Below are 13,837 nucleotides of genomic sequence, written 5' to 3' on the forward strand. Positions count from 1 at the left end.
TAATAAGCAAACAGTGGAAACTACTCCAAGTAATATGAGGGCACTGCTTTTGCTGACACCTGCCAGGATGTGATTTGAGAAGTGGGTTTGGGATTCTGAATATTTGTCTGGTAGGACTTATACAGTTGTTCTCAAATATGCCCCTTGGTCTGCATGGCCAGATGATATCAGTATTCAGTACCACTCTTAAGTGTATAAAGTCCATAGGAAGTACTAGCTTTAGTTAACTTCAGTTGTAGAAGATTGCCTACCCACTTTTTTGATTGGTAATAAAGAGTATGTATAGTCACTGACTGCATCTTGACAATTTTAATTATTTGCATATCTAAACAATAAAGTTATAGACCAATAGTTCTCAAGCAGGGTGTTGTGGCACCTTAGGATGACTTGAGACAATTTCAAGGGTGCCATGGGGTGCCACACAACGTTAGAACTGTTAGGTATGCAAGCATGATGCACAAGATGAACCCCAAGATTTTAGGCGGGAATCCGTCGTGCAAAAAATATGCTCTGTTGTGGTCTTTCTGAGTTTTTTGCAGTAGACGATTTGCTCTGCTTTTTTTTTTCTGCAGTCAACTAACTAGTGAAAACTAAGAGCTGGCATTTTCTGAGGGGTGCCTCAAGCCTAGGTTGAGAATCACTGGTATAAACAAATGTACCCTTTAGCACTTTAGAAGAAGAGAGGGGCTGCTGCTGCTCAGGAGTGCACATCAGCAGCATTCCCTCTAAGCTGCATGGCATGCATGAGTGCGCTCATGCCGCACTGCCAGGCGCACCTGCACGGCCACGCACACCATGCAGCTTAGAGGGAATGCTGCACATCAACTGTGTTATGATCTAACTCAGTGGTGCTCGAAGTTTTTGGCTCTGTGAACCATATGAATGATGTTGGGCTGGTCTGTGAACCAGGTCGGTCTTTACACTGCCCTTGCCTAGCCTCATGTGCTGAGATTTGTTTCTGGGGCCCTGCACTGCTGCCACTGGGTTAGCTCTGTCTGCTGGAATCAAACACTGGAGCCATGCATTGCCTCCACCCAGCCTCACGCACCAGGATTCAGCCCTGAACCACCCTGTGTGTTTGGTCTAGTGCACAAAGATGGGTAGACCTGTGGCACTGGGTGATACGGCACTGGGGGTTGGATCTGGCTCATGGGCCAAGTGGTTGAGCACCCCTGATGTAACAGTTACCACAGCATGATTCTGTCTTAATACAAGTTAACAGAAGTACTCTAACTTGGACTAAAAGTGAGATTGGTTTAACATTGCATTGGTTTTGCAACTTGTCTTGCAACAGAATCATGCAGATGTAACAGTTGAATTGTACTCACTCATATATGTACATTTTGATATTAGTACAATTTTTGTTGGTCTTTCTTCAAAATATAAATGTATTCAATGTAAATGTATAATACAAAAACAATAATCATATGCATAAGCAGACAGTTTTGTACACATTTGTAAACAGAGAGATAAGGAATGTGTCATTCAAATGAAATGTTTTAGTTTCAGTGATACATTAACTCATAAACAATTGGTTGCAAATATTTTTGGAGCCCGTATTCCCTTGCCAAGTCAGATAGTTGTTAAATTGATAAATAGAAAGGGATAATTCTCCATTGTGCTCTGAGGCCTGGTTGACCCTTGTGGTGGGTCTACTATTGTTACACAGAGTGGTCCACGAAAGTTTGTGATGCTAGGATGTTGAGGAACTCTTAGCTGTTTTCCCTAATGGAAAAAGTGCTAATGCTGCTAACACTGAACAGTTAATGGTGTAAGAATTCCCTTGCTTGTTCGGGAAGAGTTTGCTTACCCTATGGCTGATGAAGCCTTTTACTGGACATCTGGAATTTAGGAAACTACTGCCTAAACATCTACAAGATGGCTGTGGAGGGTGCCTTTGGGAGACTGAAAGGTAGATGGTAGTCAGTAACAGAAAATCTAGAAGCTGCTTAGTATTAGCTGGCTCAGATTACAGCTGTGTTCTGTAGGCTGCACAGTATCTGTGAGTGTAAGGGGGCGAATTGCACAGGGTTGGGTGCTAGAGGTTCCAGTTCTTTTGGGATGTTCTGAACTTTATGCGTGATGCCCTCTTCTAAATAGGAGCCGGTATATATCTTCAAGATTGCCTAGTTTGAGAAAGGGCCTAGTTTTTTCAATGTGTGGTTTGCCTTACATTCTGTAGCATGCTACAGCAATAGGGAGTGGCAACAGTAATATGATGGCCTGAATGGGTATAAGGCAGGGGTGGGCAATTATTTCAGCTGGAGGACCCCTTAATGAGTTTTTTGATGAGCTGTTGAGTTCCACAAGGGTAGCCCTACCCCTTGACAGGTGCCCCACCCCCTGGTCACCATTTTGGGACCAAAAGTCCTGCCCCATTGCCCCCCTGACCTTTGCCACCAGACATCCCTCCCCATGCCTCAGAAGTACTCCTTTTCAGAGGAGGGATGTGGTCTTGGAACCAGAAGTCACATCTTGTCACATGGTCTATGACGTGAGACCCACCTACCCAACACCTAACTTTGCCCCACTTGCCATGTTTTTCCCAGAATCTCCTGCCCCTATCACATGGTCCCTGACATCAGAAGGTCTACCCCTTGACAGGGAAACGCTGCCCCTCCACAGCCCACACCCCCATAGTGCACAGGCTGCCCCTGGGGCCCCAGAAATTCTACCCTCTAGGCCACGAGGCACAGGCACAACCTATCAGGTAGTGAGGGGTTGTGATCCCTCTAACATCCTGCCCCATCACCCTCCAGCCAATCAGTGGGGGTTTCAGGGGCATTGGACCTCCCCGAGAATGGCCCCAAACCAATCTAGTCAAGGATTGCACATAATCTTTCAGAAGAAATCATTTTTAACACAGTATAGATAGAGCATCATATACTAAATATCAAACATCTACTACAAAAAGATTTTAATTTTACTTCAAAAAATAATTTGAGTAGTATATATAGACATGATTGAATAATAGCTCAAAATAAAGTCTTACTCTTGTAGGTTCAGCTGTGATGATGCTGGTCATAGCGACAGGCCTGGAAGTCACAGGTAGTGTGCCACCAGGGGTAGACTGGCACATGAAGGACAGGCGCACGTGGGCCAGGAACTGCAGCAGAAGGACTGGGCACTGGGCCTCCTGTGGGGACACAGCACGGCTGTTGCCCATGTACCTACCAGGGGTCAGGCCAGCCCAAATCACCCTCGACTCTGATTGGAACGTGGCTCCCAGCTGCAATGCCGGGACCTGCATGGAGCTGGCCTGGCCTGGCCCAGTGGCACATAGTTCCCTGCTACAATGTTGGGACCCACACAGAGCCAGCCCTATCTGGCCAGGCCCGATGGCTCTCTAGACTTCCAGGGCTGCAGGGGAGTCCCATGTCATCAGGCCAAGCCAGGCCAGCTCCATGCCTCCACATGGGGCTCCTGGCACTCTAGCTGGGACCCGCATGTGGAGGTGTGGAGCCAAAATACTGTAAGCTCATGTAGTGCAGTGATTACCCATGGTTCCCCGCCACCCCCCAGGGCCCTTCTTACCTGAATTTCGACTCTCAGATGAAGGGAGGGCTGGGGAACAGCCACAGGGTTACCAAGACAGAAGCCTCTGCTAGGCAGAAGCTTCTGGGGGCTGGAGGCAGGGTGGGGCCAGGCAGGTCAGGTTGATGTTGGAGTTGGTTGCTTTTCAACCAGAGGCCAAGCTGCTGTTTCAGCCAGCGACTCCTGCAGCCGGTGCCTTATTGGGTTTCATGCAGGTAGCCACCGGTGGGTAATAATTGTCTAAATTTTAGATGGGGCCTGCAGGCTGGATAGAATTGCCTGGTGGGCCAGATCCAGACTATGGGTCATAGTTTGCCCACCTCTGATATAAGGAGATATCTTTTTGTTCTACAGGGCTTGTTTGGAATGCCTTATACAGCTTTGGTTATCTCTTACCTTGTGGTGAACATGTTTTCCCTGTGTGGGTTATGGCCTGCATTCTACTGGGCTGTGGAAGGTTCCTTTCCAATATGTGGGGTTTGTTACAGGTGCTTTTAAAGCCAGTATTTTAAAAAGATTTAGGATATGTGCTTTACTACCTAGGCATACTTTGCTTTTGGGTACAAACAAACTTTTCAGTTCAACTTGGCTTTTGTTTCAGTTCATATGAGTTCAGTCATTTGTTGCCTTAGTCTTTCCTCTTGGTAATGACTTAAGGGTCTGGGATGAGAGAGCATGGCATCAACCATATATTTAGGTGGAGGGAACCAAAGAAACATGACTCCTCCAAGCCACTCTTTTTCTACCATGAGGAAAACAGCTGTAGCTATGAGTTCTTGTTGAGAGGGGCTGTTCACTTTAGGAATTAGAATCACAGAATCGTAGAAAATTAAGGTTAGACGGGACCTCAAGGTCATTTAGTCGAGGGGTTCCCAAAGTTTTTGTGCCACTGCCTGGCAGACTGCCCTGGAAGTGGCTGCGGCCCAGCGAACCGTGGCCCAGCAGTCGCAGCCGACTGTGGCTGGAATCACCTTAAGGGCTAAATTTGTGGTCTCCATCCTCACCTACAGCCATGCCTATGCCTTGCAGATCTTACTCCGTCCACAGTTTGGTTTTCTTATAGAGGCTCAGCCCTCTTGGCTTTACCCCGCTTTTGTTCTGATTGCAGGCTTCTAGCCCTGGCCCACTTGTTAAGGGCTATCTTTCTCAACTTCAGCCCTCACTTTTGCTTTGCTCTCTAGGCCCCAGGCCCTGTTACTTTCTCAGGCTCTGTCTTACATTGTCCTGGCACCCCTGGCCCAGAGTAAGGCTGCTCACAGTCTCTCAATGATTTGGCTTTACCCCCCACGTAGCCTCTTGGTTCCTAGCTTCTGGAAGGCCAGTTTGGGCTTTAGCCTCTCCTGCTGCAAGGTACTTTTAGCAACCCCTTGTGGTCTCCATACCATCCCTGTCAGCCCTGTCTGGTTCTCAGCCAGCTATAGATAACACCTTTCTGGGTCCCCCTAGATCCCTAGCCACTTTCTACCCTTTGGCTGCTGGATATTTAGCAGCTCCTCAGGTACCTGGTTGGTTGGATTCCCCTCTGCTCTCTCAAACCAGCAGGAGTTCTGCTTTCAGTGGGAACCAGCTCTTACTAAGCTGACATCCCACCCCTTCAGCTCACATAGCCCCATGCTCAGGTTGCTCCCAGGTGTTGTGGCTTAGCTACTGGACTGAGCCACTGTTTTCTCCCCTGCTTTCCTTTAAACTCTTGTGGGTTCCCCTGGCTGCAATTTGTGATGCAAATGCCTTTGCTCAGCTGCCTACCTAACTGCAGCTCTTTGGTACTAGCTCCTTACTTCCCAAGTAGTAAGGATTAGGGGTCTCTGCTACAGAGCTCACGTGTATTCTGGACCATCCTAACTTGCTCATTAGTAGTGAACTGTCTGTTGCACTATAGTTTACATTTGTAGGCTTGGGGCCCAGACCATGGGGTCAATGTCATCATTTACTGCAGTTATGTGATCATGCATGAAGATGAAGGCCAGCCTAGTAACTGTTTTTTGTACTTCTGCATGCATCTCTAACGTTCCTGGTCTTTGTGACCAACATAGGAAAGAAAGTATTTATATGTGAAGGCTAAGGGGAACTCGGCAGGTTATGTGGAGAGAGGTCCCTACTGAAGTGCTGCATGACTGAAAAGGCAGCCCTGTATGTAATCTGAAAGTCCTGTTAAAGATGTTTCCTCATCTAAAACTCCACTCTATAGAAACGTCATTTTCCAATGAATGATCAGTACATTGGATGTTAACATATGGAGGCCTTGTTAATCATTGTATATAGCATAAGAATTTTCTTCCTTGAATGTCCTAATTTTGGCGATTTGTAAATTTTTTAACTAACTTTGCACTGAGGTGAAAAAGACCAAAACCTCTCACTGAAGAAATGACTTAATTCCTTGCTTGATCAAAACACAGTATGTACTTTATAATAGAAGCTTGGCACTCAGTGAACATGTTTTTTATGACATAGTTTTCCTTCTCAAATCTGGCATTGTTGCCATTTGAACATGCAGAAGGGTGGGGGTGTGGTGTTGGGAACAGGAGAAGAAACCAAGAAAGAAAACCAGATTTGGCTGGCTGGAGCAAAGCAGCCTAATATTTTCTGGGTGACTATGGCATTCTTGCTGATTTATGGCATGGTTAGAGAGCTGTTTTAATCTGAAGTCGGTCAGAAGGCAGGGCAGATATGCACCTTTATAGACTAAATAAATAATGTATATACAGAGAGAGTACAAGCTTTCATGAAAGTAAGGTCACTTCAGATGCTGTGAAAAAGGATGGCATGGAGCAGAGTATAAAGTGAAGTGAGTGATTAATACAATAGGTGGGAAAGCATGAGGGATGGGAAATGGGGGGAGTGCCGTAAGAGGCATACAAGCAAAGAACCCAGAAGAACAAAGGGGTCACAAAAGCTAAGCCAGGTAATAGGATAAGAATCCATAGCCCCTGTTTAAATTGTATTTAACACAGTCCAGTTTGTGGATGGTATCTCGTTCCGCAATTTTCCCGTCAAACTGGCATAGCTATCACTTGAGCACGTGGGGCCAGAAGGGCAAGGGATGGCTTAGTTCATAGGGCAAGAGGTGGAGCCCATAGGGTGAAAAGTGGGGGTGGAGAGGAGGGGTATACAGACTGGCAGTTACCAAGTAGGCTGTTACATTTTTACTGATTCTGGCATGTATGTTGTAATTTTGAGTGCATGGTGGAGGGCTGAGGAAGTAGCTTGGCCCCTGGAAGGATGCCAGGAGGTGAAGCCACAGGAATAAAGGGGAGACTGGCTAGTGAGCTGACCTTTGTAAAATGGGCCATTGTAGTCCCACCAGTTGAGTTCAAGCACTGCTATAGCTCTGGTTTTGATCTTTTGTTTCAGTGTGGTATCACGTGATTGGCTGGCTTGACTAGCCTTCAGAAATGCCTGCTTCTGTATCTGAATCCCAGGACTCCCTTTACCTTTGCCTTTCCCCAAAGCATGAGTGTATCCAGAGCCTGAACCCAGATCTATTTGGATGAATATCTAGGTGACACAACACAGAGCTAGAGCAAGAGATTTTGTATGCTGGCTCCTGGAGCGTACAGTGCACTTGGACCAAACCTGCCTACATGCCAGCACTTAAATAGGCTGCATCCGGCTGGTGGTCCCAGTCTGCTACCCTGGAGGGCAGGGCAGGACAATGGGACCCCATCTATCCCTGATTCTGCTTCATGGGAGAAGGGGGCATGGCGCAGTCCTGATTCTTCCATATGGGAGGCAAGGGTGTGTGGTCTGGCCCCAACTCAGCCTCACAGGGGGAAGGGGGTTTGACTACCCCCTCCCCCCCACTACAGTGAGATTGGGGCTATAGGGCATGGGAATTTGGCAGCAGGGGAGGGTGGTGGTATTAATGGCAGCTGTTCCCCTGCCACCAAATTTCCCAACCTGTGGGTAGACCTGTGGGCCAGATGCAATGGCTCCTGTGGGCCAAAGGTTGAGTATGTCTTGATTGGACAAACACCTTTTATACGGTGTTTTACATATGGACGATTTAGTCTGGAGCACGGGGTTGAACGAGGTGAACTCTGGAGGTCCCTTCCAGCCCTACTTTTCTGTGATTCTAATCAGCATCCAATCACTTGAACCCAGAGTATGGGGGGAAAAACCCACTTACGTAAACAAGTCTTTAATCCTAAACTGAGCCCCAGTCTCACTCTACTTTATTGCACCAATAACTGTTGCCTGTCTGAAAAGATAGTGCTCTTTCCTGTTCCCTTGTACTTTCCATGTATGTACTTTGAACATACCTAGTTATGACACTGCCAATTTAAGTTACTACTACGTAAAGTCTGTTAATCCTCAATTGCTGTTTGGTTTAGTAGCCTATCATAGATTATTACAGGTCCCTAAATTGCAGAGTAGCTGTACATATACTGAAATTACTTTTCCTTCAGAATCAGATGCAATGTATATATCCATAAATTCAAAGGCATTATGAACACAAAGGATTGTGGTAGTCATTGAGTACTTTGTTTCAGTAAATTGGTCAGTGTATATTTTTGTTCATTGTCATAGAATTTTAGGGACAGATTTGGATACCTTACTTTTGATTGGTAGCATCTTATTCAAGTGACTAGTGATGAGGTGGCATGGTCTAGTGGATACAGCATTGAACTGCGAAAGGGGACTCTGTCACTAGCCTGCTGGGTGCTGTATTTTCCTGCTATAAAATGAAGATAATTTTTACTGGTGAAGTGCTGTGAGCTCTATGGGTAAAAAAATCTCATATGAGATCTCTGGGTTGGGCTCAAATATTTGGTTACTAGTCAAGTTCCTCAAGTCGAAGTATACTGATGTAATTTAGTAATGAGATTTGGGAGGCAGCAATGCAGAGGAGGATTGAAATATCACATGACAAGAAATGGATGATTGTAATTCCTGGAGTAATAGAAACCGAATAAAATTTAATAGTACAAAGTGCATGCACTTAGGTCTTAATAGCAAGAACTATTTCTGAAGAACTTGGAATCTCATTAGTTAGAAATGACAAAGGAGAAGAATGATCTGTCTGTATTAGTCAATCTCAAGACCGTGAATTAACATATGGTCCAGTAGTGAATAAATGTGTTCCTAGGATGCATCAGAAGACAAGGTCATAATATACTATCATACGAGGCCCGAGCAGGATCACATACAGAACACCGAATACAATTGTGGTCACCTCTAATCAGAAAAAGGAATTTAAATTGGAACAAGTGAGCTATTAGGATGATCAGCAAAGGAATGACCAGAACATTTGACTTGTCTGTTCTAGTGAAATGAGAACTGATATGAGGGGAAGTCTTAGAGAAGAAGATGGCTGATTTACAAATAAAGGTCCGCACTGCCTTGAAAACAAATGGTTATAATTTGTCTAAGAGTACATTTTGGCTAGAAATTAGGCAAAGTTTTCTAACTATTTTCCAAATCTAACCCTTTAAAATGGAGGTTGATCAACCCATAGAAGAGGTTATATGAAGTGATTACCTGAAATAGCAGGAGGCTGAAGGTGAGGCCCCAGGGGACCTTCTCAAATTCTTTGTTTCTTCATTCTGTGAAAAATTCTACGTGCTATTTTTTTTTATAAATGTGAGTTAAGTGTGGAAAATCTGGCACATAATATCCTGTTATGTAAACTGTTTATTTTGCAGAAAGTTACAAATCTACATGTTAAGTACTTGGGGAAAATAATTCATTAATATTCATTATATTTTATATATTTCTCCATTTAAGTAGTAACATGGCATGACTAGACCCCATATCTTGATAGATATTTGAAAACAGTGGCTTTAAACTAGCAGAGCTGTACATTTTCCCTGTCAACAAATTCGATTCCCTTGTTAATAAGGATTATGCTTCTAGCGATAACAGCTGGTTGGTATCTTTGTTTAAATTCACACTTCAGTTATTTTTGGGTGATTGACTAGAGACAGGTAAGAGACCAGGTACAAGTGCTGCCTAGAACATCCCATTCCAATGTTTGCATAAGTGATTCTGAAAATTAATAGAAGTCATCCGTGTATTTAATGTAGCAAAGAGATGAGCTGTATAGCAGCAAATTGGCAGTGCATCCATATAATAAACAATAGGATGCTGTCAACTTCATATTTTCCTTTCAAAATGTTGGGAGGACCTACAAATGTAATATTTTTTTTAATGTATGTTATTATTTTAAAGACGTTTACTAAAGAGCTAATTTTATTCATATCGGAGTTGAGTTCGGAAAAGGTATCTTGTATAATTAGTACTCGTCGTCTTAACTGTTGTATTTCTCTGTGTTCAGAGCTGAGAGTGGTATATGCATATCTAACTAAGCTTTTATTCCTATTGGAGGAGAGAGCTGGATTCTACTCTTATACTTGCATCATCATTTCAGTCGTGAACTGTCTAAGTGCATGACCAAACTCTTTCCTTAATAACATCACTGTATACTCTTTTATTTTCTTTTATGAAGTTGCAGAGCCCTAACTGAAGGCTTGCAGAATCTTCATGACCTTTTTTTAGTGCATAGCACATGCACTTTCCTCCAAAATTTAGCTCTCTAAAATTGGACCATGTGTTTTAAGTAAGGATCAGCCAGGATCAAGGCAAAGGGATGTTCTACTGCAGCTGGGGGCTGTGCTACCTTGCCTTGCCTTCCCTTCCTTTCCCTTCTCAACCACATGGAAGACGGACAGAGTCTGCTCTCAGTAGGCCAGTCGCTGCAGCCCGTATTACTGACAATTTGTTTGTAGCTGTGACAGATTTAAACTTTAAATTGTGGAGCTTGTGAGGAGAGAGTGAAGAAGGCTGAAAAGTAAATCTCTCCTGTTCTGTTGGTCCTCATTCAGCCATACCTCCTGTTTCTTTATTCTGCCTTCCCAAAATAGAGTGTGTGTCTTATTTGGAGATGTGTAGCATGCATAGGCAGTAGAAGTTGGCTAATGGGGCTCAGCCCCCGCAAACACAGGGCAGCAGGTATGGCAGGCTGCTGCAGCAGGGGGAGAGGGACCCACACACTGATACCCTAAGCAGCCAGGATCACAGCTGGCTTAGCAGGCAGGTAAGTTTCTTTCAATCTTCTTTCTTTATGACTGCCTGGGCTTGGGGGGGTGAGATCAAGACCACCACAGTGCAGGAAGGAGTTGGGGTATGGGCAGGGGCAAATCATTCACTCCTGCCCCTGCCCCACTCCCTGCTGCACTGTGGGAATTGTCCCATGAGCTGTCTTGGCCGGGGCCCTATTCTTGGTGAATGAGGCCTCAGCCAGGCTGGGTCATGGGACAATTGGAGCCCGGTGGTTCCTCCAGAGGCACGGTGCTGGGGAGCCAAGTTGGGGCAGGGGGCATGTGGCCTCCCTGATCTTTGCATGCGGCAAAGGCGGGCTGCAGCTGCAAGCTGGGCTCTGCCAGCTCGCTGCCTCTGTACCTCACTGCCACCTTTGAAAGTGGTACAACGGAGCTCCATGTGCCTCCTCGCTGCCCAGCCCGCCCATTGATGGGATTCACATGGTGCCATGCCACACCACTTTCAAAGCAGTGGCAGTGAGGTGTGGAGGCAAGGAGCAGGCAGAGCCCAGATCACAGATGCAGCCTACCCTTGCCCTGTGCAAAGATTGGGAGGCCACGTGCCCTTCTCCCCTTGGCTCCCTGGCACCGTGCCTCTGGAGGAGCTGCTGGGCTCTTCCTAGGGATGACTCAGGGTGGGGTATGCGTGGGGGTCCCAGCGGCTCTGTCCCCTGCAGCCCAGTGGTGCAGCTGAGGCTGGCCTTGCTCTGGACCCTGGGTCCAGGCCTCCCCAAGCGGCACACAGCGGGCCCCAGCCCCGATCCCAAGCCTGGGCCCAGCTCCGCTCCACTCCATCCTGATCCCTGCCCAGTCCCAGCCTCACTTGCTCCCAGCCCCCAGCCCTTTCCCCTCTTTCTGCAGATTTTCCCAGTGAGGGGGGGCACACTTGCACTCAACCCCTCTGTCTCCCCTCCAAAATTTTTCTTCCTCTGCCTATAGTGGTATGCAAGAAAATGTGGTAGTGCTTGTGAGGGGAGAATCAGAAAAAGCTAGATTGTGCTGTTTATTAATGTTACGTTCCCTAATGCCATAAGAAACATAATAAAAAATGGTGTCTCGTAGGCTCAGATGCTTGGTGGGGAAAGGTACTGCAGAACAACAACAACAAAATTGGAACAAATGAGGAAAAACAGTGACCCTGGCATCTAGACGATATCAGCAAAACTCATCCTGCAGATAATTACTGTCAAGAAGTATAGTGCTTACTTGCATGAGTAGTCTGTTGACTTCACCAGGACTATTCACATCAGTAAGTACTATATCTGTTAGCGACTGCTTGTTAGACTGGAACTGACACACAGAAGGAAATGAGGCATTATCAGTTCTACATTAATTTATCTCTTAAAATAGGTATACAGAGAGAGAGAGAGAGTTGTAATATTTCAATCTTATTAAAGCAAAATGTATACAGTATATTGAAGGCCATGTTTAATACAACTTTTTTAAAACTCCACACCCATACCATACACTTATAGCTTTTAGTATTTAACAGTATGAATGAGAATAATTTTGCATGCTCTGTATCAATTTGACATGCTCTTCTGACTATCAGCACAGGACCCTTTTACCCAGGTTATGTGTTTAATCCACTAACCTTCAGCAGCTAGCCATCCTTGATTTAAATCTATCTCAGTCCCATGTCCTGTCTTGTTTTGAAAAGGAACTGGATGCAGTAATCTGCATCTTCACCTTTTGTACTTTTCTATTTGTCAAGGTAAGACTTTCAATTTGAAATGCAATGTTTATGCTGTTAGAATGCATTAATAGACCAAATTCTGCCTTCATATGAGCATCTGGAATTCCAGTTGACTTCAACTGGACTGTGAATGTTTCCATTTACATGCATTACTGTAGCACATAGATACCCATACTTGAGGTTGAGACTCTTTTGTTCTATGCAATATATTTATTTCTGAGTACAGAATTAGTGCATTTACTTACTAATGGTGGTGAAATGAAGGACATCCGGAGATTAGAAGTACATTGAATAAGTTACTAGATAATGATTACCCAGAATTACCTTCATCAGATGTCCGTTTTCTCATTGACTAAGCAGTTACGCATATAACAATGAGGGGAGAAATGAGCCTATGAGGGCTTATTATATCAGATTGCTCAGTTGTAGTACCATATTTCCTTGCATATACAACATAACTTCTACTCCAAAAGCAATTTCTGGAAGTTGGAGTGTCCATTATATGCAAAAAATAGTGTAAGAACAGGTTCTGCCACGTACAGGTGAAACAAAGTTAAATCTGAGGAGAACAATGAGCAGATTTGGTTTCCTAGCTGTTGCTGCATAGTTAGCTACTACAAATAAAGACCTTTTTTTTTTTTTATCTGCCTTTCAAAAACAAGGTATATTTTGGGACATGCTGTACGCGAGCAAATATGGTACTAGTTTAGATTGCATTATCTGCCATTTATATCTATCCCATTTTCTCATATTTTCAGTGTACAGACCATGTTTGTACATGGGTGGAATTTTATTGTTGTTTGCTGGGTTTTTTGTGGCTGTAAAAACCCTGGAGCCTTAAAATTATGCTTTTGATGCAAGAAGAGGATTTTCCCTTTTGTAGGAATTCAGTGCCATTAAATGGCACATACGTTGCAGAAAAGAAATCAGCTGGTGTGCACAGGGCATGGAATACCACCAGCTCTCTTAGTTTCACATATTGTGCTGCAAGGACCTCAGTTTTATTATTTTAAGCAAGCCCTTAGCTCTTATGGCTGTGAGAAGAAGCTTTAATACATGAATAGGATGAAGCAATATCTGCCTCAAGTCTGCAGGGAGCCTGGGGCAATGCCTCTGAGGTATGGACCAGCCTACCTGTCTGGGTGAGTGGTTCGCTTGATGAAAAGTATTTATACTTACCTGCTCACTCCCAAGAGCCTCTCACGAACGTTTGATCTATAGTTGAGCTTCCCCGAGGTACCTGTTGCATTTGGTATGACTCTCTCTAAGGCAGTGGTCACTGACCAGTCGATCCTGATCAAATAGTCAATTGTAGAGCCTCTGAAAGTTGATCTCAGTCTGAGGGGGCTGAGTGCGCACATGCTTATCCCCTCCAGATTGAGACTGACTGACTGTTAGAGGCTCTGCAGTCAGGAGCAGCAGGATGTACCTATGGAGTGGCTGGGGTGGAACAGTGGTAGGATGCACATGGCTGGGCTTAGCTGTGCCCCCTGCCACTGGAGCCGGGCCAGGTGAGTGGGGCTATCCCCCTCAGTACCCTGCAACCCTATGGTGGGGGAGGGAATGGGGC

The 13,837-nt window shown here is 45.1% G+C and overlaps 1 protein-coding gene across 1 annotated transcript in view; it reads left to right on the plus strand.

The window, feature by feature from the left end:
* Positions 1-13,837, plus strand: part of PPP3CA (protein phosphatase 3 catalytic subunit alpha) — a 328,633-nt gene that overhangs the window by 40,232 nt on the left and 274,564 nt on the right. The gene's annotated exons all lie outside the window — the stretch shown is intronic.

Source organism: Gavialis gangeticus, unplaced genomic scaffold (assembly GCF_001723915.1).
Source record: "Gavialis gangeticus isolate Ggan-Ray unplaced genomic scaffold, GavGan_comp1, whole genome shotgun sequence".
Classification (NCBI taxonomy): domain Eukaryota; kingdom Metazoa; phylum Chordata; order Crocodylia; family Gavialidae; genus Gavialis; species Gavialis gangeticus.